The sequence below is a fragment of the Procambarus clarkii genome, chromosome 18 (assembly GCF_040958095.1).
Source record: "Procambarus clarkii isolate CNS0578487 chromosome 18, FALCON_Pclarkii_2.0, whole genome shotgun sequence".
Taxonomy (NCBI): domain Eukaryota; kingdom Metazoa; phylum Arthropoda; class Malacostraca; order Decapoda; family Cambaridae; genus Procambarus; species Procambarus clarkii.
This window is the reverse complement of record NC_091167.1, coordinates 11,426,010-11,432,009: the sequence shown is the minus strand read 5'-3', so window position 1 is coordinate 11,432,009 and position 6,000 is coordinate 11,426,010. Positions and strand designations below refer to the sequence as shown.

Here is a 6,000-nt window from a genome sequence, read left to right as displayed (position 1 = left end):
CCTCTGTTTAACGCAACAGTAAAATGTGTACTTGGATGAAAAAACGATTCTTCGCGGCAGGGGATCGTATTCCAGGGACCATAGGATTAAGGACTTGCCCGAAACGCTACGCGTACTAGTGGCTGTACAAGAATGTAACAACTCTTGTATATATCTCAAAAAAAAAAAAAAAAAAAAGTGCATTGATTAACACATTGAATAGAGTAGGACTGAGGCCACCTTCCTGTGGAGTGCCAAAATCTCTCGTTACACTCCTATGCCCTTGGACCAGTACAGATGACTTCCTGTTGGGTAGATAGCCTCTTATCCACCGTAGAAGCCTTCCTCCAACATTCATTTTAGCAAGTTCTCTCAGAATGACGTGTGGGTTAGCAATGTCAAAGGCTGACTTAAGATCTAGGAAAGTGGTATATGACCTATCAGTATGCAGGGTGAGGAAGGCGGTAATACAGTGATGTACACTCTTTCCATGCGTAAAGCCATATATCTGGGAAGACAACATGTTACTAATTCTGTAAAGGAGACGGTTGAGAACCATCCTCTCAAGACACTTACAGAGACAACTAGTGAGGGAGATTGGACGAACAGCACTCTGCTGGTTTGGTTTAGGAATGGGAATAATAAGACTGTTGGTCCATGACTTTGGAAGCTCCCAAGTTACATAGCTCATATTATACAATTGAAGCAAGGGATTCCCTGGAACTAGCAGAAGCATATGCAGTATGCCGTAAGTAACTCCATCCTCCCCGGGTGATGTAGCTTTGCCTTTATGTAGAGCAGAATCTAGTTCGTATTCAGTAAAAAGCATGTCACAGTCATCCTCTTGATGAAGCATGAAGTCAAGGAGCCTTGCTTTATCAGCATATTTATTATTTAATTCGTTCTGTGAGGGTAGAGGAAGACTGTCAAAGCTGGAAGTCGTGGCCCAAGCATCAACAAGCTCATTTGCTCTGTACAGAGGATAAGGGTACGAGATCTCTGCAGCATTTTTCCCTTTGATCTTGTTGATATCCTTCCATGCCCGACTTAGTGGAGTGAGACCACTGACAAAAGTTTCCCAGTCTGTCAGCCTCAGCTCCACCATACGTTTCTTGCCCTCAGCCAGAGCCGTTTGAAAGCGCCTAAGCATTTCAGCAGTGCGGGTCCTTCTATAAGCTAGTCCAATTCTTCTGGCAGTGCGTTTTAGTGCATGCAATTTAGAATCATTATAATAAGCATAAGTGCTATGACCAGTGTAATTTGGGTTACGTGGCCTGGACGATGGATCAAGTGATTCTATAAACTGCTCGATAGTACCTATGAGCTCATTGTTAAAATCTTCAACTTATGAAGGCTCAGATGAACTGTACCATTCTGACACATGAGCGACAATTATACACGATTGACAAATCCAGTTTTGTAATCTGTCATATAAATAGCTCTCAGATATCAATTCAATATTGTTACAGTCCTAATAATGAGCAACAAAATTGTATCGATCAACGAGACAATTTTGTTGCTCATTATTAGGACTAACAATATTTAATTGATATCTGACAGCTGTTTATATGACAGATTACAAAACTGGATTTGTCAATCGTGTATAATTCACGTGCTGAGGATCAATAATGATCCTCAATTTAAACAAATTTAATAAGCAATTCAAAGCCATTATGTCAAATATTTAAAAGTCCCGCGCAGACTTACCATTCAAGGTAAATGTCCTGAAAAACTACAAATACTAATTGCCCATACACTTAATTACACTTTGTTACAAATATATATACATTAAGAGTAAATGATACTAGATATAAGGTATATTTTAGGGTAATAGAGAGATAAAAGAGACGGTCATTTAAAGGTGTTGATTTTGATTTTGATTTGACTTGTTGGTGTCCAGCTGTGTTGATGTTTGCGTGACGCGAGGGACGAGGGACCCGTTTGAAATTACTTCTCCCAACTTGGCCCAGACCTGGTGTGTGAGGCGGTGACACGAGGCAGGCCACGGGCAGTATTGATGTGCGTGTCGCCACGGCTGCTTGCGGTGTGCGTGTTAGCTGCCACGACATCTTGGTGAGTGATTGTTACCTTCAACGGCTGCTTGCAGTGTGTTTGTTCGCTGCCACGACTGCTTGCAGTGTGATTGTTAGCTGCCACGGCTGCTTCGAGTGTGATTGTTAGCTGCCACGGCTGCTTCGAGTGTGATTGTTAGCTGCCACGGCTGCTTCGAGTGTGATTGTTAGCTGCCACGGCTGCTTCGAGTGTGATTGTTAGCTGCCACGGCTGCTTCGAGTGTGATTGTTAGCTGCCACGGCTGCTTCGAGTGTGATTGTTAGCTGCCACGGCTGCTTCGAGTGTGATTGTTAGCTGCCACGGCTGCTTCGTGTGTGATTGTTAGCTGCCACGGCTGCTTCGAGTGTGATTGTTGGCTGCCACGGCTGCTTCGAGTGTGATTGTTAGCTGCCACGGCTGCTTCGAGTGTGATTGTTAGCTGCCACGGCTGCTTCGAGTGTGATTGTTAGCTGCCACGGCTGCTTCGAGTGTGATTGTTAGCTGCCACGGCTGCTTCGAGTGTGATTGTTAGCTGCCACGGCTGCTTCGAGTGTGATTGTTAGCTGCCACGGCTGCTTCGAGTGTGATTGTTAGCTGCCACGGCTGCTTCGAGTGTGATTGTTAGCTGCCACGGCTGCTTCCAGTGTGATTGTTAGCTGCCACGGCTGCTTCGAGTGTGATTGTTAGCTGCCACGGCTGCTTCGAGTGTGATTGTTAGCTGCCACGGCTGCTTGCAATGTTTTTGTTAGCTGCCACGGCTGCTTGCAATGTTTTTGTTAGCTGCCACGGCTGCTTGCAGTGTTTTTGTTAGCTGCCACGGTTGCTTGCAATATTTTTGTTAGCTGCCATGGCCGCTTGGAGTATGTTTATTAGCTGCCATGGCATCTTGGAGTTGCCTTCCAGGGCATCAGAGATGAGAGAGCTTCCCTCTCCCGTTTCTTTTGGATGCCACCAAAAGTAGTAGTGTTCTTATTTGTAGTCGGGCAATAGTTGTACTGGCTTAGCACTACCTCCTAATAGCAAGCGACCTTACCTGTAGTTGGTTTCAAGAGTATTTCTACTCGCCAAGCCTGGCCAGGCACATTTGATAATAGCTTGTTTCGTCAGGTTTTATTGCTTGAAGTGGCGTGCAGGTCCCTTTATAGTAATAATTTTTGTTGGGGACAGGAAGCCTGTGTATATCAATACGTTAGACTTGTATCGAGGTCCCACCACCATGTGGTTACTTTGCAATGATTTCGTGGTTCAATGTCCCAATGCCCCGGTCTCTGATCAGGCCTCCTGGTTGCTGGACTGGTCAACCAGGCTGTTGGATGAGGCTGCTTGCAGCCTAATGTATGTATCACAGCCTGGTTAATGAACTAAGCCAAGATTGAACTACTGATTTTTCCCAGGATGCAATCCCATGACATTTCTATAACTCTCTGGAATTTATTTGCTAATAGGTGAAGAGAGGCTTTAGCTAAAAACAAACGTGCCCAACCATTTCTGTGCCGCCTGGGAACTGAACCCGGGATCCCCAATTTAGTCAAGAATGAAAGCAACTGTAGTACGAGACTCATTATCGCTACACCTGAATGAAGACATTAAAATGATGTAGCAACATTGATTAAGGAATGAGGAGGCTGCGTAAGGTTCTTGGTGTCTAATGACCGAGGAGTTTTTTAGGCCAATGAGACGTGTGATGTTGGTATAGTTTCTATTATACTGTGTTTGTGCTAAATTGTTTTCCAGTAATGTAAAACTAAGATACAAAGTCATATGTTGTCCTTACTATTGCACCCAGGATCAATAATATGGCCTGCGAGCAGAGCAATGTTCTTCGTCCACAAAGCTGTGTAGAGCTTCTGTAGGCCGTCGGTGAAGTAAGATGGAGTCATCTCCCATCACAAGACCTTCATTCTTATTATTTGAGCATTTTAAATTTCTATTGTTTAGTGGTGCATTGTGGTGATTGTTTTGTATGGTGTTGTGGTGACTGTTTGGGGTGGTGTTGTGGTGACTGTTTGGGGTGGTGTTGTGGTGACTGGGGTGGTGTTGTGGTGACTTTGGGGTTGTGTTGTGGTGACTTTGGGGTGGTGTTGTGGTGACTGGGGTGGTGTTGTGGTGACTGGGGTGGTGTTGTGGTGACTGGGGTGGTGTTGTGGTGACTTTGGGGTGGTGTTGTGGTGACTTTGGGGTGGTGTTGTGGTGACTGGGGTGGTGTTGTGGTGACTGGGGTGGTGTTGTGGTGACTGGGGTGGTGTTGTGGTGACTTTGGGGTGGTGTTGTGGTGACTAGGGTGGTGTTGTGGTGACTTTGGGGTTGTGTTGTGGTGACTTTGGGGTGGTGTTGTGGTGACTGGGGTGGTGTTGTGGTGACTTTGGGGTGGTGTTGTGGTGACTGTTTGGGGTGGTGTTGTGGTGACTGTTTGGGGTGGTGTTGTGGTGACTGGGGTGGTGTTGTGGTGACTTTGGGGTGGTGTTGTGGTGACTTTGGGGTGGTGTTGTGGTGACTTTGGGGTGGTGTTGTGGTGACTTTGGGGTGGTGTTGTGGTGACTTTGGGGTGGTGTTGTGGTGACTGTTTGGGGTGGTGTTGTGTTGGTTGTTTGGGGTGGTGTTGTGGTGATTGTTTGGGGTGGTGTTGTGTTGGTTGTTTGGGGTGGTGTTGTGTTGGTTGTTTGGGGTGGTGTTGTGTTGGTTGTTTGGGGTGGTGTTGTGGTGATTGTTTGGGGTGGTGGTGTGGTGATTGTTTGGGGTGGTGGTGTGGTGATTGTTTGGGGTGGTGGTGTGGTGATTGTTTGGGGTGGTGTTGTGTTGGTTGTTTGGGGTGGTGTTGTGTTGGTTGTTTGGGGTGGTGGTGTGGTGATTGTTTGGGGTGGTGGTGTGGTGATTGTTTGGGGTGGTGTTGTGTTGGTTGTTTGGGGTGGTGGTGTGGTGATTGTTTGGGGTGGTGGTGTGGTGATTGTTTGGGGTGGTGTTGTGTTGGTTGTTTGGGGTGGTGGTGTGGTGATTGTTTGGGGTGGTGTTGTGGTGACTGTTTGGGGTGGTGTTGTGTTGGTTGTTTGGGGTGGTGTTGTGGTGATTGTTTGGGGTGGTGTTGTGGTGATTGTTTGGGGTGGTGGTGTGGTGATTGTTTGGGGTGGTGGTGTGGTGATTGTTTGGGGTGGTGTTGTGTTGGTTGTTTGGGGTGGTGGTGTGGTGATTGTTTGGGGTGGTGTTGTGGTGACTGTTTGGGGTGGTGTTGTGGTGACTGTTTGGGGTGGTGTTGTGGTGATTGTTTGGGGTGGTGGTGTGGTGACTGTTTGGGGTGGTGGTGTGGTGATTGTTTGGGGTGGTGGTGTGGTGATTGTTTGGGGTGGTGGTGTGGTGATTGTTTGGGGTGGTGGTGTGGTGATTGTTTGGGGTGGTGGTGTGGTGATGTGGTGATTGTTTGGGGTGGTGGTGTGGTGATTGTTTGGGATGGTGTTGTGATGATTGTTTGGGATGGTGTTGTGGTGATTGTTTGGGGTGGTGCTGTGGTGATTGTTTGGGATGGTGTTGTGGTGATTGTTTGGGGAGGTGGTGTGGTGATTGTTTGGGGTGGTGGTGTGGTGATTGTTTGGGATGGTGTTGTGGTGATTGTTTGGGGAGGTGGTGTGGTGATTGTTTGGGGTGGTGGTGTGGTGATTGTTTGGGATGGTGTTGTGGTGATTGTTTGGGATGGTGTTGTGGTGCTTGTTTGGGGTGGTGGTGTGGTGATTTAGTATTGTTGATTGTTTTGCCCAAAATGCTGTGTGTATTAGTGGCACAAGGTATTGTATGTACTGTATTAGCTCTCTATAAATCCAACATTGTTTGCAACTCATCTTGTGTGTGTGTACGTTTACCTGAATAACATTGCATTTGTTTTTGTACTGTTGTGTTGGTTTGTTTGTTCTGTTGTTGTGTTGGTTTGTTTCTGTTGTGTTGGTTTGTTTGTTCTGTTGTTGTTGGTTTGTTTGTACTGTC

General features: G+C 46.5%; 1 protein-coding gene across 3 annotated transcripts in view; it reads left to right on the top strand.

Annotated features, from left to right (window-relative positions):
* Positions 1 to 1,886: 1,886 nt before the first annotated feature.
* Positions 1,887 to 6,000, top strand: part of LOC123754474 (phosphatidylinositol 4,5-bisphosphate 3-kinase catalytic subunit alpha isoform) — a 257,757-nt gene continuing 253,643 nt past the window's right edge. For 2 of the 3 annotated variants that reach the window (XM_069326257.1, XM_069326258.1), the window contains exon 1: positions 1,887 to 2,052. The gene's annotated coding sequence lies outside the window, so the exon portion shown is untranslated. The remainder of the gene's footprint in view (positions 2,053 to 6,000) is intronic. The other variant, XM_069326256.1, reaches the window with a different exon arrangement.